The following is a 12,750-nucleotide window of genomic DNA, read 5'->3' as shown; positions in this document are numbered from 1 at the left end:
AAATCTAAAATATGTTAAGAAGACATCAAACAGTCGAGATAAGTTTATAATCAAAAACTGAAAATTCCAGATGTGTATATAATTTTATAGCAGCTGTTAAAAACCTGTCTTGAATTCAAATGTGCAGAATTCTAGAATATTTCCAAATCATAAAGAGATTTGTATCTACCATTTGCTGCCTGGCTCTAAGTACAGTAGTTAGTAGATTATTTGCCTTTGGAAACAAATGTAAATAAATGGTTAGCTTAACAAAGTAGTGGAGTAATATCAATTGTTTGCTGAATAGAAGCTGTCATGGGCCTTTGGGTCTAATTCAGACCTGATCGATCCCTGAATTTACAGAGGCTTGCGATTGAATAGTCGCCGCCCAGACAGATTCCGCCCCGTGCAAGTCTACATACGCCGTGTGAAAAGCTTTGCAAACGCCGGTCAGCTGCGAATCCATTTGCAACTTACTCACCATCAATGTTTTTTCCAGTCTGTGCGTAGCCCAGGACTTACTCCTACAGTGCGATGAGAACAGGTTGATCGGGTCGGGAGCTGACGTCACACACCCTCCTAAAAATGCTTGGAAACGCCTGCGTTTTTCCTGACACTCCCAGAAAATGGCCAGTTACCACCCCCAAACGTCCGCTTCCTGTCAATCAACCTGCGGTCACCTAGCGATCAAAGAAGACGCTGATTTCTATCACAGTTTGGCCTCACACATGCACATTACAATCCGTACGCATGCGCAGTCACTCGATAATCGGCCGCCTTGCGAATTTGCACATCAGCAATCAGGTCTGAATCACCTCCGTTGTCTGAACTAAAACTAGTAAAACTGTATTCATGGCAAAACAGATTATTTGTTTACAATATTAAATGTATTCAAAGCATATAGCAGAATACAATGCATTGCTTATTTCACTTAGGAGAGGGACGTTAGAAAACACAAATATTGTAGGATCCTGAGCATCTGTTCCCGACCCTCCAACATGACGCCTTCTATCAGGGTTGGGGCATATTAAGCGAGAAGGGGGCCCCATGCAGTCTCCATCTGGGCCCCCTCCTTTCTAGCCGGCAGCGCAGTAGTGTCTGAGCACTAGGATCACAAGGAAACCCTAGTGCTGTGCCAGAAACTAGTGCTCATGCACAGGACTTCGGGAAAATGGTGCAGCGGACATTTTCCAAGTGATTTTCCTACTGCGCATGCACGAAATGCTGGTGACTTGTGCAGCACTGCTGCAGTTAATGAGGAAGGGTACGTATTCAAGAAATGGGTGCAGGGTGTGCAGTGTGGGCTGCCCTGACCCAAAATCCCATGTGCACCGCACACCTTGTATCCATTAGAAATACGCCACTGCATTAGGGCCCTGGGGGCTGCCCAGCACAGGGCAAGGCCGCCCAGCATGTGTGAGGCCTCCTCCCGATGCGCCCGCAATCTAATTGCGGACCCATCGGAACTAAGGTTGACCCCTGGCTGTACTGTCAGGCGGTCAGTGGCCATTTTTTTATTGGAGTGGCGGTGGGTGATGTCACGCAGCTGCCCCGAAAACAGTCCCAATCTGCCCTAGTTCATCCCGCCCCCCAACATCACATCACCACCCTGCAAGCGCCTGCCGCTGTCAGTCACATTGTAGTCACATCCATCGGGAATGCGACTGCAATGTGTGTGCCCGTGCAGCCACTGTGGTGTGGGCCGCATCTGAATGACTCTCAAGGTACTAAAACCTCTGCTCCTGGACTTCCCTCTTCATTTTTGATTGCCCTCACCTTTGTTGAACTAGTTAATTGATAAGAAAGGTGTTTCTCCACATTAAGAGGGATGTCAAGGAGCAGAGCATTTTGTACCTGATAGAAGGGGCCATAAGGGTCTGCTGTTTGTTCTTCCACTGCCATACAACAACTCAATACCAGATCAGGTCACTGGTGTGTAGTGCTCTTTTCAAGTGAGGGAAGTGGTTAAAACTAAAGGGGCCCGTACATCTGTAATCGCAATTTATTCTTTCACAGATCCTAGATTTTTTGCCCAGATTTATTGTTTTTACAATCCATCTGACTTTACCCATACAGTACAGATATTTTTCAGTGGTTTCCTGATTATTTTCAGTTAAACAGATCTGCCAATCTTGAAAGACTCATCAGTTTACTAGAAACGATCTGCAGATTGTTGCCCATACACTAGCAATCTACAGTGCCAATTGATCTGTGAAATTAAGCATGTTGAAAAACCTGATTTAACAATCTCAATCGATTTGTGCGATCTGTGAACCCCATACATTGCATATTTATTGCCCCAGTCGTCTGCAAATTGCCCCAATCGATTGCTGATGTATGGACCCCTTAACTTGCTTGCAGAGATGTTAGCCAGGTCAATTATCTTGTTAATCAACCAGATTATTATGCTCATCATATCTGTATATATTTATTTATATGGTGATCACTGTATAAACAGTGCCTTACAAATAAAAAATAAAAAAATCACATAAATTCTGCAATAAAATTAAAAACTTTAGGATGGAAGCTGGAAGGCTTCCAATGTAAATGGTTTGCATTTGGAAATAATTACCAAGCAGTGACACCATTACATGTAAATTCAGTCATAGATGGATGAATGCTACCTCTGTATGAGAAGAGATTCACGTTTATAAAGTCAATAACAACAGATTAAGAGTTCCAGATGCTCGAAGGAGGCAACTATAATGTTTAGTGGTGTGAGTAAGCAACAAAAGGGGTTTCTTCTCAAAATCTATTTTGTTTTAGTTAAATGCATGGAAGAAAATGTAAATATATATATTTATGTACTTTCCATTCACACTGTTTGGTTCTGACTCCAAATGTTCAGGGGCTAATTGAGTTCAGAGCAAAGACAAAACACATAGCAAATTTGCACTTTAGCAAAACCATTTTGCACTGCAGGTGGGGCAGATTAAATTGTTCAGAAAGCTTGAAATGGATACAAACTTTAAGATTATCTGTACAATCTGTGGTTGGAATGAAAATCTTCTAATGTATGGGAGCAAATGACAATTGACCAGTTGCTCACAAATACTGGAAAACAGATAAAATGGTCATTCTGACAAATTAGTTAAATCTGTTTGATTAAACCAATTTATCCAAACCACCATTTTTCTAGCATTTGGGAGTATATGGTTGTCATTTGTTCCCATACATTACCAGATTTTAATCCCAACCAGCTTGATTGGACAGATAATCTTAAGGCGTGTATCCATAGAGTTGCCATGGGGCATGTCCAAGCTGAACTCTAAATTGCAGTGTATAAATAAAGCTGTCACGCTTATATGACAGCAGACAGTATTTACCGTGGACATGAACGCAAAATAAAATAATAATCATTATAAATTCATCCTTTGCATTGCAATATGATTTGTCCAGGTGCAAAGTTGCTTCTTTTGTTTGCTTTGTTCCCAACTGTGAATCAGTCCCATAAAGCTATAATAGAAATTGAGAACCCCTTTAAGGGTAAAGTTTAAGGTGCGCAGATTTGTAGCAGAATACACAGGGATAAGTATTAAGTTCCAGAATATTTGTTAGCTTTGGACAGGTAATACAAAAATCCACATGCATACTCTCTGGAAAGGTTTCTTTGTTTCAACATAGGCTGTAACATAAATAATGTTTTCTACCTTTCACTCGTTATACTGTAGCTTTAAGGTGATTTTGGTGCTGAATAAAACTTTCAGTTTGTTTAACATACTTACTATATTTTACAGTAAAGTTGGATGTTATTTTCCCGTTCCAAACCACGTCTAAAAGACGTACGACGTTTTCCAAAAATAATTCCAGAGCGGCATGCCCCTTTGTTCTGGAATTGCACAATATATCTCCTCTTAAAATAAAACATCTTTGTTCACTGAGAAGTGTCTACGAGTGTCTCCAAAGATGTGTTAATTCCCTCCAGATTTCTATTTCATTATTCAGTACAATTATTCATGTTTTAACAAGATCTCCAGGAAAGCTAAGACAGGACACCTTATAACAGCATATAGAGTATATGCTTCCAGAAATCTGTGCACTTCTGATTTTGCTGCTGTCCTAGCCAAGATTTGGCACTCAATTTTTGTTGTAGGGAAATTCCTACCATGCATCATTGCCTCATGACAGAATTTTTTTTTTCCATATGACGATGTTTCGGTTCTTAATGCATAAGATTGAAAAAGTACATGCTGCCAATTAGCAAAATGGGAAATCTTGAGTAACATGTGCATACTATTGGAGATATTTACAAAAAACTGTTCTACAAGGTGATAATGGGGTCTATTCATGAAGCGGTGAAAAGAGTGGAGAAGTGAGCCAGTGGAGAAGTTGCCCATGGCAACCAATCAGAGTTGAGATAACATTTATAAAATGCATTCTATAAAATTATATGTAGCAGCTGATTGGTTGCCATGGGGAATTTCTCCACTGGCTTACTTCTTCACACTATTCACTGCTTCATGAATAGACCCCAATGTCAACTAAATGAAAATTATTTTCTGGTTGGTTGGAATGTTACCTCAGAACACTTTCTATAAATATCTCCCACTAAATTTAATTGCAATTTCCAACTTATTTTCTAGCATGAAACTCACTATGGTAAAAAGTGTTCAAACTGTGTATTACTTTTTACAGGATTTGACATTTTCAGCATGTGCCTTTGTACTTTAATTATATAACATGTCTTTGTTTGCCACAAACGTTTTTAATGTTTAGGCGTTTGTACAAACATCCACATAATAAGTTATAATTTGAACCAGACTTTTTTTTATATTATTGTTTGGGCTTTTATTTAAAGCCCTTTGAATACATTTTAACTCTTTTGCCCATAATACGACATTGCTATGAATTGTTTATTATATTTGTTTAAAGCAGACTGGTTATTTGATTAAATGAATGGTTTGGGAAAGTACTTCAGTATTCACACTGAAAAAAAAATAATATTATTAACTACTGTGGGTGGAAAGTATGTAGTGATGTGCTCAAAGTTATCAATATCCTCAGACCCTCCAGAGAGCAGCCCTTCCACCCAATGCCTCCACTATATAGACCTGCTGAACATATGGGCCTAGGGGGGCATGTTGACACACATACTGGGGTCTGGGGGTGGAAATGGTGACAACCACACTGGGGCCTAGGGGGTAGGGGGAGACATGGAAACCGAAATATACACATAGGCTTTTGGGGGGCAAGGTGACATACACACTGGTGCCTTTGGGGGGCATGGTGATGTACACACTGGGCCTGTAGAGGGGAATGGTGACATACACACAGGGGCTTGGGGGGTGGGATATGGTAACATAAACACTGGGTCCGGTGGGATGGCATGTTAACATATGCTGGGTACACACTAGACGATATGTTGTCTCATCTGGCGGATTGGACAGACATATTGGACACATCATCAAGTGTGTACCTGCTATGTCACTGACAATGAGCACTCCTGCGCGTTGTCAACAACATCCTCCGTCAATCCTGCATGTACTTGCTGGTGATCAGTGATCACGATGTGGTGATTGGCTGTACTGCCTCACCCCTCCATCCACCCTGGGTCCCATATGGCAGAACTCTAAACACAGCCCCTAAGGATGTCAGATACCTTAGGCATTTGCATATTATGCCTATGTCTAGGGCCAGCTCTGACTGGAACGGTGTAATATCCACAAGCTGGCAAGGGGTCACTGTGCACTGTATGCTTGGCAATTTGGATATATGCCATCTGCACTGGCGTATCTATAATGGGTGCAAGGTGTGCAGTGCACACAGGCCCCTGGGTCCAGGGGGACCACACACCATCCATACGTGCACGCAGGGGGGGGTTTCGAGTACCTAGAAACCCCCGCTGGTCTCCGATCCATCGGCGCTGCCGTCCGTTTTATTTATTTATTTAAATGAGGAGAAGCTTATGCAGCAGCTCCCTGCTCCTTACACTGTCCGAGTGACAGTGACAACCTGGCTGCTGCCGCTGCTGGCTGCCTGTAGGGGGAGCTGCAGCGGAAGTGCGCAGCTCCTCTCAGGCAGTTCAAGGGGCCATGAGACAGAGCTACGTGAGGCAGTGGCTGCTGTCTTCGGCTCCCACTGTAGTTTAAGAGTAGTGTAAGGTGAGGAGGGGGTTCTGTTTAATGTTAATGGGTGTGTGTATTGATAATGCTATGTAAATGTATAGTGTGTGTGTATTAATGTATGTATGCTAAGTACATGTATAGTGTGTGTGTGTGTGTGTGTGTGTGTGTGTGTGTGTGTGTGTGTGTAACTATGTATGTTTGCTGTGTGTGTATGTATATATGCTGTATGCATGTGTATTGTGTGTGCATGTATACTGTGTGTGTATGTACAGTATGCTGTGTGCATGTATAGTGTGTGAAACTATGTATGCTGGCTACTCAATTACGAGCACACACACACATGTACGGAAACCCCCCCATTAAAATCCTGCGTTTGCCACTGCCATCCACCCATTAAACTATACTTACCTCTCCGTCGCCTCGGAGCTCGACTGCAGAGTGACAAAAATCAATTGGAAAATGGCCACCATGGTTATTGTCTTGTGATTTGCGCATGCGCAATAGAGATGTTCCCGTGAAGGCGGTGTGGATGCACAATGCCAGAGTCTACTGCACTGCCTAAGAGGAGGGGCCCAACTGGAGACTGCACATGGATCCCCTCCTCTAGTAAAGTGCTTATGGACATCTGCACGCATAAGTTATACACAAAATTATCCTTTATACAATAGAACACACGTCATGAATTTCTTTTTATCAGTGTGCCTGATTTGAAGTTGCCTGATGGCAGCTGGGGCAAAGCTTTGGATTTTCCCTTGAAATTCAAAACTGCATAACTTACATTTTTGATAAAATTAAATTGGAAAATATACAGCTCATAACAGCTAAATCATATCATATGCTTACTCTATGGCACAATGGATCTCCCAGACTCTTAAGCCAGCAGGCACCTGTGCCGAAGACTGATTAGCTGCAGTCAAGGTGGGTGGGTACATGCCAAGGTCAAATGAATGCTCAGTGGAAAAAGGTGCATTAATGCAGTTAGTGCCTTGCCAACACACTTGCTGATGTAAATGACACTATGAAGTCATGTCCACCTCCTGTCAATAGGGCAGTAGAGAGCCTGGCGGGCCCAAGTACTTTTTCAGGGGGCGTAGCCATGCACCCTTAGAGAAAAATACAGAAGAAAGATGTATTTTTTAGCGCATCCCTGGCCACACTGCAGCCCAGCACTGAAGACAAAACTGTTGCTGCCAGGTAAGGGGGGGAGAGGGGGGTGGGCTTAGCCCCCACCGGGCCACTCCATCAGACCTGGGCCTGGGTTATTAGTACCCCCCACCTCTCAGCACCCCTGCCTGTCATACAGTATCATTCATCTTAATTTCCCCATGGAGTGCTATAAAAAAAAAGACTGGTACAAGAGAATGGGACTTTCCCCCAAACCCAAGCATACACCTTATAGCTGAATTAGGCAAATGTATGCATGGACTTCAAATACTGTACATGAATGTCAGGGAAGCCATGAAACACTCCTGAATAACTTGGTTTTGTGGGCATTGAGTACATGGTCATGGATCAGTGGGTCGACATGGATTAGGTCGACAGTCAATAGGTTGACCACTATTGGACGACACATTAAAATGGTTGCCATGGTACAGCCTTTACCCTTTTTGGCATATTGATTATAAGTCCATATATCCACTTATCCACTTCAGTGGCAATTATAATACCACCACTTAGTAGGTAATTTATTTAAGTATTTAGTTATTATGATAATATAAACAGTTAATCTTTTAGTGTATTGTTACATAGTATTAAAAATCACTTTCCAGGATACAGCCAAGACATGTACAGTGTGATTTGTCTTGGATAAAATTCCACCCGACACAATTATGAAAATTCCTTGTTTCCTCTTTAATGTGTAATTGATTGATTATATACTTCAACAAGTGTTCCTGTGATAGAAAATTATTATTAACAGTACTACTAATCATTAGGTGTCTTATTTATTTTAATAATATAATACAAAAATACTTTTTTCTTTTCTCTTTAGCGCCAAATTGATTGCTTTTATATTTTAATTAATGTTTCTGAGATAGTAAACGAATCCCCATTTGGGAAGGGTTCTGATTTGAATTTCTCTGCTCTGAATATTGAGTTAAATATTCAGACACTCAGGTAATCAATTAATTAACTAATCAATTAACCACTGGGCAATCAGGCCCTGATCAACGATTGGTTCTACCTCCTTTTAAATACTGACACACTTCCTGACTTCGGTTAGGCTCACAGGTGATTAAGCCCTCCGTGGTGAAACGCGTTCTGGCCGTTTGCTGATTCCCCGCTTCAGGGGGAACAGCATTTACACATCTACACCTTACAGCTAATAAGTCAGGTACCCTTTTTTTCCCCTTTCAGGTGTCCTCTCCCGGCGGCGCATTTGGTCCCTGCTATGCATTGTGCACTCAGGGCCACCTAACACCGCACACGGGAGACGGGGCCGCACACCGTATCTCTTTCTCCGGCCAGCGTGCTGCAAGCTCCGCTCTCACCTTCATCCGCTCACTGAAGACAGAGGCAGCAGAAGGGGCTACAGATTCCCACGCTGTCCCTATCTCTCAGTCTATCAGATACTTATTTGAATCCATTTATGCCAGGTATACTGTGTTGCTTATAAATTTTTGAATTCATATGCACAACGATAGATGAGATAGTTAATCTTTCAGTGTATTTGTTACATAGTATCAAAAATCACTTTCCGGGATACAGCCAAGACACTTACAGTGTGGTTTGTCTTGGATAAAATTCCACCCGACACAACCATTATTGTATTAATTATTATAGTATTTATTATATGATCTGTGTTTCTATCTCATCAATTTCGGTGTTTGCCCTCCTCCCGCTGGCGAATTCGGTCCCTGCGATGCCCAGTGTAATCAGGGCCATCTAACACCGCAAACGGAGGAGAAAGGGCTCATCACTGTATCTCCCGTTTCGTGATCAGCGTTTGCCTGTCCCGCTCTCACCCCCGTCCGCTCACGGAAGACGGCGGCAGCAGAAGGGGCGGCATATCTTCACGCTGTCTCTTTCTATCCTATCTAGTGCATTGAAATCAATACCTGACACCTATACAAGGGATAGGGCATCGAAGCCATGCTACTGTATAATAGTAACTTTTACAAGAATTAACAATTAATGTGGATATCTGGCTTTCTGGGTAGCTTGCAGGATAATTTCTAGAGTCATATGTACAGGATAACAATTTTCTCTGCTCATAGGGAGCATGAGCTATGACTTATTTATGTGGTTTTATGCAAATTATGGTATCATGTTCAAATGCAGCACCTGTGGCATATTGTTTATGACTTAATATACGTTATCAAAAACAGATAGCCAATGAATGAACTGTATGAAAAATGTTTGAAATAATCTATTAAAATTTGTTTCAAGGGTACCATTAGCTGGAGATGACTATGAAATAGCATCTAAAGTTTTATATTTGGTGTATTGATGTGTTAAATGTATTTACTCATTTGATGCTTTAAAATACCACCACTACCATTACTATTTGGTGAGCGCACTATATATATGTTTATTGTACTTGTATTGTATGTTCATGTTTAGTTAGTCTTTTAACAAGAGTGAATAAAAGTTATGTTTTATTAAATTACTAATTATATACATAAAAGAGTGCTCCACAAAGGGACTTTTTTCTTCTGGAAATCATTTCTGGGTTTCCTTTTTTAGAGTATGTGATATTCAGTTCCGTGGAGCACCTCCGGCGTTGACACTAAATTAATGTGAGATAATTCATGTATTAGCTGGTTTAAATACAATTGCATTTATTTATTATTTTCTATGTTCTGTGCGGGATACTCAATTCTTTTTTTACTCCAGAGACTCTACTCAGCTCAGTCTGACAGATTCCTCCTGTCCCTAGCCATTCAGTGCTTCTGTCCCCTGTGACCACTAAGGAGTTTGTTTGCTGGGAGTCACCTTCTCGACCTGCAGGGAATCCGGTCAGCTCATCATCGCTGATACCACAGACATTTTCAGAACTATTAAGGATACCAGTATTCAACACAGTATTATCATCAGGAGCATGTTTCCCCACAGAGACTTCACGCTGAGTGGACATAATGATCCATCTTTTATCTGGCTCATGCTTATTTATCAAACTGACACCAGACAGCTCATTATTATCACAGATGCTGGAAAAAATAGGGTTATCACCTGTCGTTGCATCAGTAATGACATCACCGTCATTCATGCAGTTGGAGTGCGTTCGCCCCAAACCAGTTTCAAGTACCTCACTCTTAGGCAAGTTGGGTAACACACATATGGGAATAGGGTCCCCTATCCCCACCTTGTGGTAAGATGCCTGTGGACAGACAGGGTTACATCCCATCACAATAATCAGAGTGGCCCGGGACACATTGTTGCATACATCCGTCACCCCAACTACTGACACACGTGGAACATAATCTGCTAACTGCACCCCACACAACTCTATATTAGGGCATGCACTTTCTGACAGAATAGATTCAGCCCTGTGTAACGACAGTTATTTTCCAGAACACATAAGTTTGCATCACCCTTAAAATCACATACATTTGTAACCAGATGTCAATCAGCAGGTATCCCCTGAGGAAAAGAAGGGTTAGTTCCTGCAGCAACACAGTTCATATCACTGGTACTTTCACAAGTCTCTGTCACAGTAGAAAATGCTAAATGTTCACGGGGCCCTACATTTTTACCCAGAGTCACTTCTGTGCAGGATCCAGCAGTATCACATAGCATTACAGGCACTGTACCCAGAGTAATACCATTACAAGCTTCAGCATCATCCCATACTACCTGAGATGATTCACATTTTTCCACAGACTTAGAAATGTCAGGTACACATTGTGCTATCAATTGTCTAAAGTCAGTTCTCACGAACACATTCTTGGGAATAATATCTGACATTCCCACCTCTCTTGTCAACATAATCTCCTCTACAATCAGGTCCTTCTGAAAATCAGCCTCTTCCAGCTGCAAATTCTGCACAGAAGGTGGTAATATGCTGTTCGCACCAACATCTCCTTCTAGTAGGGTACACTGCACCTTTGGAAGCGAGAACTCCGTAACATAGTCCACAGCGACTGTAGATGATGGGGTTACCTGTTCCTCCTGGGGCACCCCTGCAGGCTGGACTACTGCTTTTCCCGCTGATAAAAGAAGCTTTTGTAGTCGCTGTCTTTCATCCTCTATTCTGCAACACTGATCGTGCCAGAATGGAGTATGGAGCTCCCTCCAAGTGTGTGCCTGTCTCCAAGCTTCTGAAAAACATTCCTCCAGCTCACGCAGCAGGTACCCAGGACTCACCTCAGGACCTGACCCCAGAAGTGTGGATCAATACTGGCTGAAGGCATGGTACGCACCCTCCTCTGCCCACCGGAGCTGCCTGAGCATCTTGCTGTAGGTATTGTCACTGCAGGCCAGACCCTGCAGCTGACATTCTTTAATTAGCTCATCTGTACTCATCCTGGAATATGAGTCATCTGGGTCTGCAGCAGAATACCCCCATTGCTCTTCTGATGCTGTCTCGGATGGTTGCCCTGCAGCCTCCCTGACTACAGCACTTTCTGGCGTCTCCCTGGTACTGGCAGAGGTGTCAGACCTCTGTCTGGTATCTATTATACTGTTCAAAGCCAGCTGATTCTCCAAAACGCAGCAGGCATTTGTTTGGCTGCCTCCATCCCGTTGCAACACAGTGGAATCCTATGGCTTGCTAACAGGAGAGTCTTTGCCTGCGGACTGACTTTTGAGCCTAGCTGGCTCCAGCTGGTATAGGCGGTCAGCCTGCCTTTCCTCCCTGGCAGCCGCATGTTCTAGAGCTGCTTGGCGTTCGGCATGGAACTGTTGCACCAGCTGTATAAGGGTTGCCATATCTGGAAAAGTCTTCATAGATGTAATTGCACTCTGTAAATACTTATATAGGTCAGGACCTTCAGTGTAGATGTAAGAGGTGCTCGACCTCCACTGGGTATTTGCAGTACTGTCCAAGTTCACATAGTCCGTCATACTAGGGTCTTGATTCAGGCAAGGTTTAACGGTGACCTCCCTGGTCTCATGGTATTGTGAGCAATCCCTTTCTTGTCCCGATGCAATCTGTAGCTTACATTCTCTCTCAGCTACTCAGTTTGCAGAACTCTTTTCTGCCATAGAGCTCTCCCTCCGCACCAGGTGTGCAGCACTGGCAAGCTCTATCTCTTTCTCCTCTTGTTGGTTTGCAGAACTCCTTTCTGCCATAGAACTCTCCCTCTGCACCATGTGTGCAGCACTGGCAAGCTCTATCTCTTTCTCCTCTCGTTGGTTTGCAGAACTCCTTTCTGCCATAGAACTCTCCCTCTCCACCAGGCGTGCAGCACTGGCAAGCTCTATCTCTCTCTCCTCCCATGCACTGGAACACTTTCTTCCTGCCCAGCAAGCAGCTCCGACAGTTTCCAGGAATGGGTGAATAAGATCCACATTTGAGGCAGCCACAGCAGGCCTCACATCGATAACAGAGTCCACATCAGAATCCGGCATCGCACTATTACTACCCGCAGTACGTAATAGTCCAGTACGCAATACATCTCCTACTGTCTCAGTAGCCCAGGCCGATGTATCATTCCCACGCACAGGTTTGCAGCCATCATGATGCTCTGTTTCTTTCCCATACTTGATATCAGTTGGCGAATATTCATCCAAGGCCATATGCACAGACCTCGCGTCGATAACAGAG

This window comes from Pseudophryne corroboree, chromosome 3 (assembly GCF_028390025.1).
Source record: "Pseudophryne corroboree isolate aPseCor3 chromosome 3, aPseCor3.hap2, whole genome shotgun sequence".
NCBI lineage: Eukaryota > Metazoa > Chordata > Amphibia > Anura > Myobatrachidae > Pseudophryne > Pseudophryne corroboree.
This window is presented reverse-complemented; position numbering follows the sequence as displayed.